The sequence below is a fragment of the Pipra filicauda genome, unplaced genomic scaffold (genome assembly GCF_003945595.2).
Source record: "Pipra filicauda isolate LSUMZ 115617 unplaced genomic scaffold, ASM394559v2 scaffold154_size2910363_pilon, whole genome shotgun sequence".
NCBI classification, from domain to species: Eukaryota; Metazoa; Chordata; class Aves; order Passeriformes; family Pipridae; genus Pipra; species Pipra filicauda.
Genome location: NW_024104040.1, coordinates 1,754,623 through 1,774,215, shown reverse-complemented (window position 1 = coordinate 1,774,215; position 19,593 = coordinate 1,754,623). Strand labels below are relative to the sequence as shown.

The 19,593-nt window shown below is 37.7% G+C and overlaps 1 long non-coding RNA gene across 2 annotated transcripts; it reads right to left on the bottom strand.

Moving 5' to 3' along the window:
- Window positions 1-4,654: 4,654 nt before the first annotated feature.
- LOC120322794 lies at window positions 4,655-18,516 on the bottom strand. Of its 2 annotated transcripts, none has more exons than XR_005562714.1 (3): window positions 18,503-18,516; window positions 6,041-6,147; window positions 4,655-4,743 (listed from the first exon to the last, which is right to left on the bottom strand). It is a non-coding gene; the product is annotated as an uncharacterized LOC120322794 (long non-coding RNA). The 2 variants fall into 2 exon arrangements; XR_005562715.1 differs by lacking the exon at window positions 18,503-18,516 and adding an exon at window positions 12,435-12,510.
- Between the last annotated feature and the right edge of the window lie 1,077 nt (window positions 18,517-19,593).

Genomic DNA, 19,593 nt, shown 5'->3' with positions numbered 1-19,593 from the left:
TGCACTTATCTTTTTTCGTAATGGGATCTTAGATATTCAAGGACTCAAAATCAGTTTTTTACAGGTTTTTGCCCTATATTTGTTACTTTGGCAGCTTACCATACTGTATGCTGTAGAGTTTTACCTGCCCCTCTTTGTGAGCTGGGCTGCACTTGCAGGCCTTTACAGAACTTTTATCCTAGTATAAAAACTGAATTGCATTTAAATTATAGTATCATTTAGACTGGTCAAATAATTGCCTCTAAGCCAAAAAAGATCTGTAAAATTATATTGTTAAATCTACAGTAAACAAAAGGTTTCATGGCATTTCTTTAATAGATGAGCTGTTCTGTAAACCCACTTCTTTGTGAAAAAAATAGTTTGGCCTGTATGAGCTTCAGAGCTTCACCACAATGACATTATTTACTATAATACAGCCTTGGGCAAAGCAAGTTAAAAACAAAATCTCATCAAAAGAGAACATTTAAACTAGAAGGCATCTTTTGTATTAGAAGTTACTTTCATTTCCTTTGGCTGAATAATTCTTTTGTGATAGTTATGTAGAGAAATAGCCTAATGCAGTAAACTCTGTGAATTGTGGAAGCTGCACAAATGTTATCACTAGACAATAACTAATTCCCAGAGAAGGTACCAAGACAATTCACAGTTCTACCATGGCAAAAATTGTAGCAAAAGTTCCCTTTAAAAGAGCATTTTTACAAAGATAGACGGAGGTTTTAAAAATGGTGGAAGAGAAATAGAAACAGAATAAGAAAAAAAATTATTTGGTTACCTAATAACACAATGAAGACAGATTATGTTCATATTTTTGTTGATTCTTTTACTAATTTTTCTGTTAATCTCAGAAGTGTTTTCTATCTGGTGAAAGTGCTATTACAACATGTTGCAACACAGCATGCCAGAAACAAGCAGCAGAAAGTGAAGTGACCTTAATCCTACTGTTCCTAACCCACCTAAAATGTTCAAAGATACTGCTAAAAAAGAAAGAATGTTTGTTTTATTTTCTCCTTTTATAACTCGGAGTTGTTTTATATATCAGAAACTCAAACCAGATTTTTGAAAAGCTTAGGGGATGTGATAGAATACAGTTTGGAATAAATATGGCATATTGAGGGATTGTGATTACACAGACAAATATGTTAAAAAAATGCTTTCTCGTTTTCCAGACAGGTTAAACAATTCCATTTCACTGAACAACAGTGGCTAATTGTATAAGTGAGGAAGAGAAGCCCAGATCTGTTTTACTGTTAAGGTAACATGGCAACATTTCTTTTCTATGCAAGTCTATGAAAGCCCATCATGACCAAAATAACATCAGATTAAATAGATGCCAGTGAATTTCTTGAAGATTGTATAGTGTCTGGATTTTTTTTTTCCTGACAGATACATGTTGAAAATTCTTACTGGTGTCAGGAGCTGAGGGAAACTGCTCTCCTTTGGAGGCAGTCAGCTATATATCAGCTCATACTTGGAATACCTCTATTAAAAGCTGTTATTTTGCAGTGTTTTAAGGACAAAAGAAAGTCACACAAAACATAAATAATAATATGTATATGTTTTATGGGAATAGGTTTTTATATTTAATAACATTTATGCAAAGGCTGCCCAAATTCATTTATTACCTTTGGTGAATAGTTGTGAAGAACTGTTTCCCTTTCTCTGGCTTGTCTGGTTTTTTTTTCTCTTAACATTTTTTCATATATTTGAAATGCTGAGTTTATCTATAATGCTTTAGGAGAAGTTAAGTTCTCTGAACAGCCTGTTTCCTGGGGATGCTCTGTGATGGATCAAGATACCACTATAACAACATCCGGGGCCTCTGGTGGTCTAGTGGTTAGAGTGCCTGACTCTCACCTCTGCGACCCGGGTTCGATTCCTGGCCCCCTGGGCAGGTGGAGCTCGTCAGCCTTGGTAGGCAATCCACCTAAGAGAAGGTCACTCTAAACAAACCTACATCCTGGGGACCTCACTGCCACTGTCTCGGCCCCGGCAGATGATGGATCAAGTCTCACCTAAAAAATACTGCGCAGGCTGACCTTTAACGAAGAACATCCTCTTCATAGTGCAAGACTACATGGGAACTGTGTTGGATGACTCAGTAAGTGGTTTATTAATTTGTTTTTATCAAAATAATGACTGATATATTGCTAAATGTCCATTGCTAAATATCATTATTAGATGTTGGATGTAACAGGGTGTTAACTGGGGTACGGTCAAAAGCACCCACAATTAAGAACAGTCTGGTCCTAATCTGATAAAGTGGGTCCATTAATTTTTCTGTCTTGGGATTCAATCTCTGTGAGCAGAAACAATATTGCAACACTCCATGATTAATTGCATGGGGTAATCAAAATCTTTATGTAAGATTTTGCTTGGTCTCTGCACATGAAAGGTCTTGCATAGGCCTTATTTTATCTTCTTCATGAGAATCCCACCCCACCTGGCGCTTCTTGCCTGTCTATCTCAGGAAAGTAAGTATTTAAAGATTTTTGAAGATGCCCAGTGCTGTGGGTTGCCTTTCTTGTGCATCCGCAGACAATGTTTTGCACAATGACCAGGAGGAATGATGATCAAATACATCTTTAGAAATACCAAATTTGGGCACATTTGAGGTAACTGAGATTCCCAGCTATGTTCTTTCTGATAGCAGAGACACCATGAAAAACCAAGTGTGATGCATATCTTTCTAAGATGCATAAAGACTGGGACATGAAATTTATTAAGTCAGTTATTGAGACTTGAATAGATGATTGGAAGAAAGCACTAGATACATATTATAAAAGGGTAGAAACTTAAAAGGATTTTGTGTTATTAAGTGATAAAGAATGTATTTAATACATGAAGATATATTTTCTCAAATGTAAGTGATTCTAAGTCCAGGTTGTTGGATTAAAGTTGACAGCAATAAGAAAAATTCTCTTGTTTTGTCAAAAAATGTGTCATATCAGAGAAGATGTGTATCAGGCACAGCTTTAAAGTAAAGAAAAGTAAAGCTTTCAGAGAAAGCAGATTTATTTCCTTACTCTTGTATTAGCAATTGCTGTAATTCATATTTTAAATTTCTTCTTTTACTTACGCTTGATTTTCATGGTAATATTAATTGGGAAAATAATTCCTTCCTCTATAGATTGGTAGTTGGTATAAGAGAGGTGGGATCTAGAAAGGCTCTTGGATTGCAGGAAGTGCCACTTTCCTCCTCTATGAATATGTTGGTGGTCTCCAGAGAGGTTAAATGAGAAAAAAAGGAGCTAATTCCACTTGCTGCTCATAATAGCCAGATGGCCAGATGTCTCAGCCGCTGTTTGCTGTGGACAGTTAATTTGAGTTAGTGCTGTGCTCTGGGTAGAATTCAAGAGCCTTGTTTATGTTGGGAGAAAGGATCTGTGACCCTATCTCTTTTCTGTGTGCCAGGGTCTGGTAGAGGAAGAGCTGTGTTTGAGCACTGATGTGCTTTCATAATCTCAGCACAAAATGGAAAAGAATTAGTTTGAACAGTGATTTACAGAAACTCCGTGGAGGCATGTCTGCAATACCAAGAGACACCTGAGCTAAGAGAGACCTCTTGCCTACTGGAAACTGGCTATGTTTCTTCCCAGCTGGTTATGATCAAATGGTGAGTGTCCCCCAACCTACCTCCTGGGTTTAAAAGCACAGTATATTTAATGCTGAAACAGTGCAAGTGGATCTCATTGTTTTGAGTTGTGCTTGGGCTCCTTCACAATTTACGTCTTTTCTATGCAAAGCCAGGGTTGGATCCAGCTGCTCCATGAACAAGCCACTGTATGGCTGGCAGCACAAATCACCCCAGCTTCTCCCTGTTTCTCCCTGTTTCTCCCAGCAGGCTGTGTGTTTCTGTTTGAATAAGTTTAAGATCTTTAAATATTTACTTAGCTTTTTGCTTTCCTATTAGAAAATGATGAGACAGTTTGTTTCTAGTATATGCCAGGATCTTTTCAGCTTGTGAGTTTACCTTTCCTTAAATTACGAAGCACAGTCTTTACAGAGAGGGATGAGCAAGACATCACTGTAAGGCTGAACCAGAACTCATGTCAAAGAACCAGTTGTTGTTGAAGGTACAAGGCCATGACATGGTAGGATTTTCAAAGTCGCTCTGAGGACTTGCACTCTTAGATCCATTAAATATTAGCAGCCCTTTTAAACATCTACCTTTCTGCAGTGTTTTAGAAAACTTAGTATCACCCAGCAGGAAAGTGAGGTATTTCTTTCCTGTGGGAAATGCAAGAACAGTCAGGGGCTATTGGAAGAAAGGAGGAGGTGGCCAGCACCACCACACATGAAATCCTGTCCCCTAGAAGAAGGTTGCTATTTTGGGAAAAGGGAATATGGTGTCCTGAGACTCCAGGAAGAGGAGGAGCCCAGAAACAGCTGCAAAGAAAGGGTAGAGATGATGGCAAGCTGGAATGGTAACTGAAAATGTAGGAAAGGGGAAGAAGGGAATGGCAAAGACATTAATACTAATTTTATTTTGTGCACTTAAAATACTTTAAATATATATATAATTGCAAAGAGTCAAACAATGTATATGGCTGTTTGTCAGATGTTTATGCTTCAAAAATACAGTCAAGCTATTGAAACCTCAATATCCTTGACCCCACTAATTGGAAAATGCTTCAGCTATGATTTTTGAGTCTTTGATCATTATATTAATGTCAAATGTGTCTTCAGTAATCACACAACTACGTGGTAGATGAGGGAAATCAGACATATAAGGTTCAATGATTCCTGTGAAGAAAAGAGAATATTTTTCCTGGTGCAGATGCGATCAAAGATTAAAAAATACCACAGTGCATGCAAAATGATTACATTCTGTACTTATGGCAGAATTAGTCTTGGCAAATAGAAAATAATACCTTGCTGGGAGCAGACCAGCTACTGAGATCAGATTCATTGGTATGCTCTGGCTGCTCGGTGCTCCATCAGAGAGTACAGCTGGTTTATGTTGTCAGAGCAATAGAAAGCAGCCAGGATTTACAAGAGAAATGGGGCCAACATGTGCTTTATTTATGATTATTATTTTTTAAGATGAAATAAAACAAAAAAAATATTGTTGAGAATCACAAAGCCGATACTTGCTTTGTGACATGGCAGACTGACTGCAGTTACTTAAACCCAAACTACTCTTGAGCATAATTGCTGTAGCAAGCATCCACCCACTGGCAATGCACAGAACTCTCAGTCACCATTTCTCTGCAAGCAACCAGAGAGAGACAAGTGAAGTCTGATGTACAACCAGGAGAAGAGCAGTTTCATCCTGGATTTGATAAGGTAGTTTTGGACCACAATCCCTGCTATTATCCTGCCTTCTCTGTGCTGTGTGAGGGAGTTCCACTGTCATGGGGCAATTCACATATCAGTGCCAGTCCTTGAAATGCTGATTTAATCATTACTGAAAACGTGGCTGGGAAAGGGTTAACTGCTTTGAAAGTACTTATCTCTGCGACATGTTGAGACAAAGGTGACACACTGGTCACAGCTTCAGTCTCCTGCACCCTGCATGCATGCTCTAAAGGTAATTTGTGATTATTTTTTTTTTGCAACTGATTATATAAATTAAAACCTGTGACAATATTATCATTTATGTTACTGCCTTATGTTTTCTCTTGGAAATCACTATTGCCTCACCTGCAGTAGAGATGTTTGTGTGCTTGCTTCAATTCAAATTACTTCACTTGCAGACATACTGTGTTTTGACTGATTAAAGCAACCTAACTCATTTTGATGAAAGCCAACTACAGACTAATTGCCTCAGAGAGTCAGCAGATGTGACTGAAAAGTGTCTTCTAACTGAGGTCAGTCAAGAAGTTTTGCATCTTTAACTGGCATACAGGCCTGAAGACACTGTCTGTACACTGGCTCAACAAGCCTTCTGGTCATCTACCTTGTGCCAGCTGCCTGCCTCTGCTTGAGATTCAAAGCCTTGCTCCAGCAGAAATTAAGGCAAATAATGTGGTTTCAATCATCAGACAAAAATCTGCCCGGGATTATTTCTTTAATTGTTGTCCCTTTGATATTAACTTACCTCCACACAGGGAAGAGCCAACAAAGACAACATTGCCAAGTCATGCAGAAAAAATGCGGTGGTCGGTAACTGTATTAGGACCCAGAGAGCAGGAAAGCCTGGAACTGCTGCAAAGCAAACCCCCAGAACAAGAACTTTAGATGATCCTGTTACTCAGAGTAGGATTGTCATCTTCTGTATCAAATACCTCAGTAATATAAGAGATTTCATGATTTATTTTTTTTCCCAGTAAGTTGGATCCTTTTGTTTAGTTTTTAGATTTATGAGGAGAAGCACATATTTGAGAGCCCCACTTTCTCTACACCCATTAAGTTCATAAACCCAGTTTTATAATGTACTCAGTACCATCCTGTTTAGATGACCCCTACCATGGACAACTAGAAAGTGATCATACTGTTAATCAGGCCCTGTAAAACTAGCAAATAGAGAAAATCTGTTTCTCTCTTGCAGCTGACACTAGGATAACAAAGATACTGATACGGGTTGATATTTTTATAGGCATGGAGACAAGACTATTAAATTTCTCATTTTATTTTTTGTTTTGTTCTCACTGATTAGTGAAAATGGAGGATGAGATATATGACCTAGTGAGGGTTCAGATCCGATCAGTAGTTGAAACAAATTCTAGACATGAAAGGACTGCCTAGTGTTTAGAAATCATTAAAGGCTGAAAATTACTCTCTGTAAGGGAACTGGAATAAAACAGTGTTTTGGAAAATAAGCAAAAACTTCAGAAATTGCTTTCAGAAGTTCTACTGTAACATTGATTGTGTAACTGCCAGTTTTATAAACATTTAAATTCGAATTAATGTCTTGACTGCAGCAAACAGGCAGCAAAGGGCAACTGATCTTGCTTCCAGCTGTGCAATGATCAGTGACTTATTAATTGGACTTGTAAAATTAAAATTTGGTGCTTATTTTTTACTAAGCAGAATGGAGTTACTGCTGGTATTACTACATATGTATGCAAATGAACAAACATTACCTTTTGCTGTATACAATTTCTGAGTGATTTTGTTGATATTTTGTGATTCATTCTTCTAATACCAGCATATGCAAAATGTCATGCCTAAGAGGGGTCCATTTGTTTTGGGTTTTGCCTTCTGTTTCTTTTGGCTTTCTGTAGTTAAGCTGACGGAGAGCTTCACACCAAACCCTGGTGAAAATGAGTTGGTTGTGTGTTTGCTCTTCATCATATTTCACAGAAACATCAACAGGAGCATTTTACTTGGGAATAGCAGCTTATCAGAACTCCTGCAAAGCAAAAGTATTGCAGTTCTCAAGAGAGCCAAATAAACAGTGGGCATTAATCTGTTTCAGAAATAGAGGGCACTTGATACACTGCAGCAGCTAAAGTTGCTGAGATGTTTCTGCCTTTTTCCTGCTGCAGGTTTTTCCTTAGTTCCCTTAGTAGTTCACGTAGTAAAAATACCCACCAACTTTTGGTAGGTTCTATCGAACTAGGAGACCTAGGAATGAATTTGTATTGACCCAACAGAGGGCTAGTAACCTGCAATGGCAAAGCTGGCCATCTGGCTGGTGGTCACCTGGCTTCCACACCATCAGGTACAGCCTCCTGCCTGTCTGTGGAGCATGGGGTGCTGCAGCAAGCTGAACTCTTCTGCTTCTTTGTCTCCTGACAGATGTTACCCAGGAAAGGGCTGTGACAGCAACTCTCAATACACATGCTATCTGCCTCTCTGTTGCTATGTAACAGTGAGACTGAGTCTCATTGTTCAACTTACATTTTTATTTCTCTGGAATAACTTTCTTCTGGGGCCAGGAAAAATAAAATGTATTTCTTTAGTCTTCCCCCTTCTCATTCACTTATACTCCCTTCTTTAAAGTGTTACAGTTTGTCCAGGGTCTCTTTATAACTTGTTTCTTAATAGGAGAAGCAAATCTCCACATAATGCAGTCCCTATTTCCTTAACAATCAGAAATCTTCAAGCCTTCCTGACATCACCACCATATCTCCACCATAATTACAGTGACTTCCAAAAGTATTAGTTCTCCTGAAGCATTACATCAGGGTATAATGATATAAGGAATATGAAAGAAGTCTTTTTACACAGGAGTTTTATAACCTGTAGAAGATATAGGAACTAAACTACAACCTTCATTATTCAACTCCTAGTAATATTTTCTTTCTAGACCCCGTATTCCAGAACAGTCCAGAGAGGGAAGGGCAGATACAGGCCCTAAGCCATTTGGCTGGGGAGTCAGTCAAATCAGTTTTCTTGAGTCACACTCATCATGACCTTATCATCCTATTTCACTGAATAGTACTAATATCTCCCTAAAATATTTCACAATTAATGTACAAACTTTATCTGCAAGCAAAAAATCATTCAAGTAGGTATCTGAGATAGATTCTTCCTTTCTGTGAAACTGCAAAGTAATAAAAACAAACTCTACAGCACAGCCAAATACTGGTAACCATGTGCACCTTATGCTATAGGCACCTGGAAAGCCCGTGGTTGCCTAAAGGAACAGCTTCCTGGGAGAGCGAAATTATCATATGTATGGATTCAAATACCCCAAATTCATCCTACTAAATTATATACGTCAGACGTTAGGTAGTTTATGAATATGAATTGAGTATCACACAATGAGTGGAAATACTTTATAACATTGGTCTCTGAAGCTAGTGTAGATTGTTAAATATGTTTTCCTTCTTTGGAGGTTATATTCTTGGCTTGTTTTTATTTGAGTGACATGATGATTGATAGATGGAGTGAATGTAGCCAAAATAGTTGCACAGTTACTTGATTACAATGAATTCTGTTCATCCACCTTCACATTAACTTCGGGTTTGTTTCTCACAAACTTTCAGCTTCTGAAGTTTCTAGAGAAAATATTTTCAGACAATGAATTTCAAAACACTTTTCTGTATTTTTTTTGAAAGTTCTTGTGCGCTCTTGTCCCTGGGTAACAAGACAGCATGGCACCTGCACACCTTTATCAGGACAACCCTGTCAGGGAGGAAGAGATGGTCACAAGTAGAAAAGAGACCCAGGAACCAGACTGGATAATCAGCTGGGCGTTGTAATACAATGCCCATTAACAGTGGGAAAGAAATGCGATAGGTCTGTCTAGTATGCAAAGCAAAGGCAGAAGGGTGTAACTGTACAACAGTGACTTTACCATCTCTAAAGCCGTGCAGCTGGGTGAAGTTCAGGATGCTGTGATCAATTCATATTGTAAAGATCTAAAAGATAACTGTATGAAAATAATTTTGATGTTGTCACATTGTGAGCAGAGGCAGGAGCTAAACCAAGCAGTTCCTCCATGCATTAATGATACATTAAAGCTCACCTATTGTTTTACTTGCAGGGATTCTGTCTGTTATCTCTGCTTGCAAACATATATCAATATTTTTGAATATGGAAATAAGTCTAAAAAATTCAGAAGTCTAAAAAAATTCAAAATTACCAAATAAAAAAATTGTGTTAGAGATACTTATATATTTTTATTTATTCTCTGTTTTTCTTCCGTGCTTTGACAAACAGAGCTGACGCTTAAAAGCAACTATGGTCAATCCCATTTCCTTGAAAATCAATACCTGTCAGAGGAACATGAATTCAGGGTCAGAGATTTAATTTCTATAAACCCCAAAAGTGTTTCTATGTTTAATTTAAATGGATAGATGGTAGGATTTAAAGTTTTTATTTCTTTTAGTACCACCAAGTTCTGATTAGACATAAATTGTCTGTAAACTCTTGGTTAGATGTTTATACTTAAATTTAAATATGCTTCTATCTTCTCCTCATAGGTCTTTGTCACTTTCCTCTAAAGTGACCCTGCTGAAGTAGTTTTTACTTCATTCAGAGAGAATGTTTGAAAGCAAGTTATACTATTTATATATTTATTATATATATATAGGGGCCCCCTGGTGGTCTAGTGGTTAGGATGCAGCACTCTCACCACCACGGCCTGGGTTCGATTCCCGGTCAGGGGACTTCCCTGGGCAGATGGAGCTCATCAGCCCTGTAAGGCCATCCATCTAAGAGAAGGTCACACTAAACAAACCTACATCCTGAGGACCCCGCTGCCACCGTCCATGCTTGCTCGGCCCTGGCAGATGAACCTTAGGATTAAAGGGTGGGCTCAGTTCAGCGCACACTGTGTCTCACCTAAAAAAAAAAATCCACTGCGCAGGCTCGAAGGGTGATGACCTTTCCCAAATCTTCATTCACGAAGACTGACCATGATATATATAATATTTTAAGAGGAAGAAAGCCTAGCAATCCTTTCACTAGCTCAAATGGTGTCACTTGTTCTTTCAGAAGTGCCTGACCATCCACTAAATATCTGAGTCCTTTTGAGACAGCCTAGGGATATCCTGATCCATGAGTGCTTTAGGGAGAAATTTTTCTGTCGAAGGTGAAATTGATCATTCCCATTACAAAAGTTTGTCAGACCTGGAGCGAATTTCACATACAGCCCAGGTGGAAGTGGATTGAAAAAAAAGAGGTTTTGACTGCACCAGAAAAGTACACCAGGCTAATGGTTGTAGTGAGAATAGGAAAAGAAAGTTCTTTGACTTCAGGTCACCCTTAAATCTCATGTGAGTTGCCTACTGGCAAGCAGATGCACTTATCCCGAACAACCTGGGCCATCTCTATTAATCATGCAAGCACACCTTCTGATGTATTTTAGATGTACACTGGCAACAAGCAATTGGTAATTTTATGGTGGAAATAATCATTTTAGAATACCTTACAGCAAAGCTTTGTATTATTAAAAATGAGATCCCTGAAAAATTCATATTTGTTATCTTCCTTTACTACATCTATTTCACCTGATTGCATAAGTGTTGGTGCATGTCCAGGAGCCAGAAAACATTAAGATTTCAGATCACAGAATGTAGGAGAATGTATAGTCACATAGTCACAGTTGTGTATGAGGATGCAAACCCATTCTGATACTATCCAATATCTGTAACATTTAGATTAATTACCTTTTTTTTAATATTTTTTCTTCTTTTAAAGAAATTAACATCAGTCACCTGGAAATCAAGTACACTGAATTATTTAGCTCAATGCTTTAAATCTTTTTTAATCTGGATGCCTTTATTAATCACTGTTAGTCTTTATGAAATACTTGACAATCATAGGAAATAATGATGTATTGGGTAAGTAATCAAAGGTGAAGTAAAAAATATTGTTTTCTTTTGTAACAAGTGTACCAAGGGATAATTCATTGTTGACCTCATAACTGATGGGACGTTGTTATTGTTTTATATCAAAATGATGCTGAAGTTGTTTTGCTATAGCTGTACTCTTCATTACCATATCCATATCTATCTCATTTTCTGCCTTACAATCCAATTACTATGTAGTAGTTTTAATAACTAGTAAAATAGAATACCCTCCACTGCACCCTGTCAACACTGCTCTTCAACTCCTACTGAGGAAAAAATGAAATGTGGAAATGTTAGAGCATGGTTGTATTTTTGTTCTCCAAATAATTCAGTGAAACTAATCTTACTTTTTGGCTCCTGTTCTACAGCATGGTCAAGAAAAACTCTGCTGTGTTCTCATTCCTATTTGCAAGTCTCTCCTCTATCTACCTCCTCCCTCTGGTGACTGAAAATCCTGTCCATGGCATTTTACAAATGTTCACAAAGAAGAACAATATTTAGAGAGTCTTTAGTAAATTCTTCCTGTCTTTTTCAATCCTGTCATCACTCTTGGTACAGTCGACATGTGCTGGGGATGCTACAAGGGTACCAGGTTCAGCTACAGAACTGAAACACAAGTTTAAGGAGGGGGACAGGACATGTGGAATCATTTTTACTAGCTGCCATGATTTTGTACTCTTTTCCTCGGGCAGAGCATGAAAGATCTGTGCAAGTTGTTGTTTGTAAGGCAATATACGATTTTTTTTTTTTTTTGAGGAAATTTCTTTAACTTTATTATTTCTATCCTTGGATTGTGGTAACAGATGGTGAGGAAAAGAAATATTGCAGTTCTTAGCATGATGAGCGAAGGGTCTGCTCAGCTTGCTTTATCTCAAAAACAACTGAGAGGTGGCAGTAAGGGAAAGAAATCATGAATATGCACACTTTAAAATGTTTTTATATCACAACCACTAGGGATCACCCAGGATGTGCAGTCAGAAATATTGCTAGTATACAAAATGCTCACTTGTATACAGACACTGATACCAAAACACATAAAAAAACATGGGCTGCAACATGCAACTTTTCTCCTTACTTGAGCCTTTCTTCAAGGCCCAAGCTGCATCTAAACAGTGCCTTTGCTTTTTACAACAAGGAAGGCAATCCTGGTAGAGCAAAGCTTCTTTCAGTCATAGGGACTGTAAAACCTCTTGAAGTTTCTGTGTATCACCGACACCCACTTCACTTCTACAAGTTGAATGGCTTTACCTGCAGGAGCAGAGTGAGAAGGAAGGACTACACAGTCCAGGAGCAGGGGTGCAGAGATGGTCTCTGGGTAGATCTTAACACGGTCACTCCTCTCTTGCAACAAAGGAAGACCAGGAAAGGGAGTTAGCATAAAACAAAAAAAAGGCAGGAAAGAAAACTGAAGAGGACTTTATGTCTCTCTTGCAAATTCTCTTACAGAATGAGAAACTATAAAAAAGCCAAGTTCTTGTAGCAGGCACTGTTGCTTAGTCTACCCAGGTCCAAGTTCCTGAGCTCATCAAAAACTGGGAAGGCATTCAAGTTGACCCTACTCTACTGTCCCAGGTATTGCATATGCTCAGCAAGACCATTTGAATGGGCTGAAACACATCTGGAACACCATATATGCTCCAGATCTGCTTCTGGGTCATTTTGTGATGAGATATGGTACTGCTTCTCATGGAGAGATTTAGATGGTGCTAAGTCTGAGGGGGAATAAATCTGGACTGTTACAGTGTGATTCACCTTGGACAGGCAAAGCTTTTCCAGCCCATCTTCATTTCTATTTTTAGGCACAAGCTCAGAAACCATAATTTGTAAACTAGGTTAGTCAAAATATACAAGAGAAAAGGAAGGACAAAAGAAGTCAGTCTTTTATTTCAGACTCTGTGTTCTTTTTTCCCCATTTTATGCTCATTTATTATTAATATTTTACAACTATTGTAATATGTTCTTAGTGGTTTACTAAAAGGGATAGAGAAACCTGTCCTATTTTGGAGGTATGATATATATTCAGAGGAAACACAAGAAAAGTCCTTTTCTACTGATGCTCAACATGTTTTTTCTGCTGAGCTCCCTGCTGTATCTCACAAGGAGATTTTTCAAATTAATTTAGTCAGATTTCCCGAGAATCAAGAGAACAGCATAGTATTTATTTCATGCTAATCAATTCTCTGACTTGCATGAGGAGCTAGCTAATTTATTTGCAGAGAGTGGCATTTTGATTACAGGCAACGTGGGTAAAAGATTAGGTTTGTGGCAAGAAAAATTTCTGTAAATATTTTGGTGAAACTATGTGACAAGGAAGGTATTTCTTATGCTGTTTAAAAAATTATAAACTGTTAGTCTTTCCTATAAATCTCTTGAAAACGTTTATGTTCATGGACTTCTAAAAATACATTGTACAGTATCAGTACATTTGAAGACACAGCGAGAAATTATTATTATCATCTAATATAAATTGCTATCAGTATAGAATGGTCTTTTATTATTAGTATAACTATCCTGTAGTCAAAGCTGCTGTTTCTTCCTCTTAACATGGGTTAATATTTATTAAAATCAAAGTGTGATATGCTCCTTTATGCTTGGGGATTCCTATCATGTTTAGCAGTAGTTTCCTGGAGTAAAATGAGCTTTTCTCAGGTGGGCAAAAGCATTGCTGCTGGGAACAATTATAATGCTGAATTTTGCATACAGAGGTAACTTGCATACAGAGGTAATTTACAAACTTAGACAAACTAATTTAGTGTCTGTACCTTCAGCCCTATGTCAAGGTAGACTCTTAGAGTCTCAGTCTCAGTTGAAGCTTGTTTACCCACACAGTCCTCAATTCTCTGTAGTGGTACAGCTGTGGAGTGTAGTTTTTTGGTTTTGATGTAACTGTTTTTCTACTTGTGGAGTATTTTGAGCTCTATCTCTGTCAAGAGAATGTGGCCATGGGTGCTGATGACAATTCCACTGTGCACCAAGGTGGATGCTCTGGGCCTCTGCCTCAAGCAGTACCTCTGCCTGGTGGCTCCAACGGGTTCCTCATGTAGCAGCAAAATGTGCAAGCATAGTTAACAGTTTCAGATGAAAATTTTTGCATCTACATGAAAAATACCATCTCTTCTGCTCAAATGAGGAGTGTTTTTCCTGACTCAAGGGGGATTATGGTAAGGGTAAGCCTGTGTGACAGGCAACAGTGCAGCAGAGGTACAACCAGAATTGCTAGATCTGAACTTGCAAAAATGGTGAGTCTTCCAAAATGTCTTGTTATCCTACTAGAAAGGGGAAAAATATCATGCCACTTCTATTGTTTGTTGATATATTAATTTTCTCAACTTGCTGGCCTGTTTCCTCTTACATTTTTTTGGTCCCACTATCATGTCTACCATCATTTTGAAAGGAAGGTGTTATGTTCATGGAGGGGTTTGTAACTTGAAACCAGCTATCTGTACTGGACTGTTTCTAACTCCTAGTGGAATGCAGAATAATTCATTGAACTAGCTTTATGGTATACACCAAGAAACACAGATGCTCCATGTTGGTTTCTTAGGAAGCATTTAAAGACCTTACTGGGCTTTGCAAATTCTGCCTTCAGCCTCAGATTGTAAACTGAACTCAGCTTTTGAAGAAATATATTTGTATTCTTTTCAACTCAAACAACCTGCCCCAACTTTCCTTGCTGATAGCAACTGTTGTACCTTTTAGCATGTGCTCCAGTCTTTCAGAAGAAATAAAATTTGTGAAAATCTACCATGTGAGATGAGGCATTAGGAAATGAATAAGTAACTCGATGGGAATGGAAATGAAAGTTTCCATTATATAGTTATAGCTCCTTCAGCAACTGACAAGTAAAATATTGATAATAAATCATATGCATGAGCTTCACAGGTTTAGCCATTGGATTCAGTTTGACTACTGCCTATGGTGTCTGACCTGCTGTGAGGCAGCATAATGACAGCACATTCCTTTGAGAGAAAAAAATTCTTCTGTTTAAGCTGAAGATGGATGCTGTTTCCATCTGCTTCAAACTTTTCAGATTGGATAGGCATCATTTTAAATGGCAGCACATGTTCTAGCTGACAAAAGATTATTTAAAATGGTAATATTTTAAATCATGAATTATGTCACATAACCAGGATTACATAAACTAACAGTTTATGTAAGTTTATTTTGTGGTCACAACACCAAGCCTGACAGAGTTCAAGAATGGTTTGGATGACACTCTCAGGCACATGGTATGACTTTTAGGGATGGTCCTGTGCAGGGCTAAGGGTTGGACTCAATAATCCTTGTGTGTCCCTTTCAACTCAACATATTCTGTGATTATGTGATTCTCCGAACATGAAATCACACAGTTCTTTAAATCAACCATCACTTACAACACATACATGTGCTTCTTCATTAGGTGTCTTACTCCATGAAACAAAGACAAATGTTCCATTTTATGGATTATAACATCACTAATACATAAACTCTCTTTCAAATGCCTTTTGTGAAATCTCCTATTAAACTTTTCCTCTTTCAATTATGATTTTTCTAGCCCAGCTAAGTCAGATTTGGCTTTCTGTTGTATGAAGTAAGCTATTGTTCATATGCTAGATCTTTGCCTTGGACTTTAATTTTCTGAGCTTTTGCAGATTCATTTTGTGGTGTTACTATATTGGTGTCAGAAATACATAGATATTAAATTGAGGCTTCACAAAATCTCCAGGAGTGCACGCTAGATGGATTTCAAATCATTCTGTTTTCCTCTTTATTAGTTTTTTTATATCCCTCAATTTGGCTTCAATTCAGGGAAGCACTCAAGCAAGTGCTTAGCTTTGAGAATGTGCTTAAATCCATTTTTTTGTTGTTGTTGTTTTTGTTTGTTTGTTTATTTTTTGGTTTTTTTTGTGTGGAAATGTAGGCTCATACTAAGGGCTTTGCGAAGCAAGAAATGTTGTTATTTTCCCACAGGATGTCCTCCATATTTTAGCCATGTGTTTGCCTATTACTTTAAATTGACATTTCTGTCCCTCTCCTGGGACCCAATCACCTCTAGGCCTCTAGGCCCCTCCCCAATCCCCGTTCATCCACCCCCCTGTTCTGCCCCATTTCACCCCTCAGCACACCCCTTCAGGAATTGAGTCTGGGGGAGTTTGGGACCCCTCTTTCATCATCTTCCTCTTCATCATGGACAGTCCTCGGAATCCTTCCAAACTTCTGGGCATGAAGGCTGTTGTCCATGTTTACATTCCTTGGGGCAGGGATTAAGGTGCTTTCTGCAAATCTACGCTGAAAAGAAGACTAAACAGCTAACAGACTTAAAGGAGTTTTGATATGGGAAGGGGGTGACAGTGTTGGGAAAATGTGTAAACTACTGTGCTAAAGGGTGAGGGATATAATACAGCTGCTTTAAAATCTACATTCACTACATAACTACTTCTAAAGTCTATAAAAATTAAAAAATCAAAAACTCTAAGGCAACAATAGCTATGTTATTTTAACCTGGGATGAAGCTGCTTGAGCTAAGCATTTAAATAAACAAAATAATGTCTTTTGCAGCATAACTACTTTCAGAAACAGTGCTAACATTTCTCTATTTCTATCAGATAATCAATAAAAATGCTTTTTCCCCTCACCCATCCTTTTTTGTTTTTAATGACTGTTTCTGGGCAGAAAGGGGTAGCTTAAAACAATCACTGCTAAAGGAGAGAATTTACAAATCCAATGTGTTTCCTCTCTCAGAAGAAGACCCATCCAAACGAAAGACTAGGCTTGTCAACGCAAAGTATCTGGTCTCTGAAGTTGTGCACGCTTTTAAGGAGGTGCAGGTATGAATGTCTTGAATTATTTTGATACTACTGTAAACTAATAGAATAAATGTATTTGGCAAATCCTTTTGGTATATGAAAACAGGTCTCCCAGTTACTCAAACCAATGAGTTTTCCTTATGTAATTCTCTAAGCACACAGGCTTCTGCTGCCATGAACTTCCCTACCGGTGGGGAAAAGTGTTTTGAGGATATTTAGAGTCTTGTACACCCCACATTCTTCCTATTGACAACTAGACCTCCTTTGAGTCTATTTCTAATAATACACAGAATGAAAACTGTGAGTCTGGAGGAGACTCCATCATGGCCAAGGAAGTAATCAAGTATCAGTCCTTTCTATTAATTCAAGGACAGTGTCTGACCATCAGAATTAGTTTTTGCTCACCAGGGTTTCATCTGTTCTGCACTTCTGTGTCAGACATTCGTTTGCAGAGAACAGTTATGAGCATGTTTCATTTACCAGTCATGGTTACCAAGACCACAGAGAAGCTGTGTTAGATGCGGATACGGGACCCATCTCCTAACTGTACAGTAACCAACATCCTTAGGGATCTGTACCTTTCCTTAATTTGAAAAGCCTATTGGAATAGGGGAAAAAAGGCACATATACCTGCAGTGCCAAGTGCCCTTCCTGACAAATTTGCTTTAAATTGTCAGCAGTGTGCTGTGCCCTGGCAGCCAGGAAGGCCAACCGTGTCCTGGGGCATCAGGCAAAGCATTGCCAAACGGTTGAGGAAGGTGATTGTCCTGCTCTGCTCTGTACTGATGTGACTCTGGGGGATGGACCTGTAATCCTTGTGTGTCCCTTCCAACTCAGCCTATTCTGTGATTTTGTAATATCAGAACTTTTATTTGTTTCAGTTTTTAAGATAGCATAAACCACAACATTTTTCCATGGTACTATTTTCTGTGTGACTTTTTTTCTGACAAATTCAGACGTCATCACATGAAAGTCAAACCCATGATTAATCATGGAGAAATTATAAACAAATTATAAACAGATTTCGTAATATGTGTAATATTACACATATTTAACAAGACAGAGTTTCCCAGTGAAAGTCTATCTTTATCAAGGTCTTTCAGGTCCACTTTTAGAAATAAACTGTTCTGGTCTGAGGCCTTTGTATTTTCTATTCTAATGGTCACCTACTGGAATAGATAATTTATAATAAAATCATCTGAGTTCCAGCACGATGGTATATAGCTTTTTTTTCAGTTATAATGTTTATTGTAAAATATTAATATTAAAATTAGTTATTTTCTACTAATTTTATGGCTCTAAGGCATATTGCAATTTTATTCATAATAACCTCAATTACTACTATTTTATGGTCTGAAATAGACTTATCTGAGATAACCCTGGTGACTTAATGTAGAAGTCAAAGTATGGCCAATATGCTCTGCGCAAGCTAGTTCCTTGGATTGAAAACCAGACATAGAAATTAATTCATTACATATTTTAGGGGAAAGTGACAATTTACAATGTTTAAGATGAATAATGAAACCCTACCAATGGGATGATTTCTTCAGTTTCTTGTAGTCCCTTCTAGCCAGAAGTCAGTGAGCACTACAAGCAAATCTGAATGCAGTAGCTGACCTACTGAAAACTCAAAAGGATTAGAGAGTTTAAGGATTACTACAAAGTTCCTATTAATATTTAACCAACCACCCTGTCTGACTGATAGATACTGACACTTCTGGAAATTCATTTATTCAAAGAAACACCATCTCATTATGTGAGCTTATCTAATAGACATGTCCTTTCAAGCTGGAATTTTAAACTAAGTAGAAATGCTTTGCTGGTTGGAAGACAGCATGTTGTTTACTGGATTTCTCAGCATGAAATTACAAACAAAAGGCATGTCACATTCTTGCATATAGTTACAACAGATTGATTGTGGTTTTGTTTGACTAAACAATGGCTTCACTGAATTTGTGGACAGTTATGCTTGCTTTAGAACCTGGTCCATGAAACATTTGGAATTTGTTATCCAGCTGTGTCTTTGCAAACATGCCTCTGAACAGGCTCACTCTCCAGCTTTTATGTGGCAAGCTGAATGAGTCTATGAGTCTGAATAATTTCTTTTCCAGTTAGAGATGTTTGATGTATATCCTATATATGAGAAGTTCCTAGAGGGAAAAAAGCCAACATGGATAAAACAAGAAAAAAGTTCTGTAGAGCTGATCTAGTTTCCATCTGTGACCACTGAACCTGTGGTTTTCTGAATCACAGAAGTAGGCATATCTCTTAACCTTCATAAAACTTTTGAAGTCTTCCCCAATGCTCTCAAGGGCAAACTTGGAAGGTTCGCCAAAGTGGAAAGATGATTGAGTATCTCATACGTCTGATGAAATAACTGCACGAGGGACATAGGAAAGTGAGAAAAACCAGTTTTATTATTTATTTAATCATATGTTCCTTTTTTTTCTTTTTTTTTTTTTGCCCTTCATTTTTTATCATACTTGCTAAAGAAAAGTTAGACTTTCCACTTGAAATGTGGGAAGTCTTTAAAAAGAAGAAAAGGAATACTTTCTCACTGTCTTGTGTCTAAAATATGGTTTATTTAAAACACATTCAGTTAAAAGGTCTGTTATTTTTAA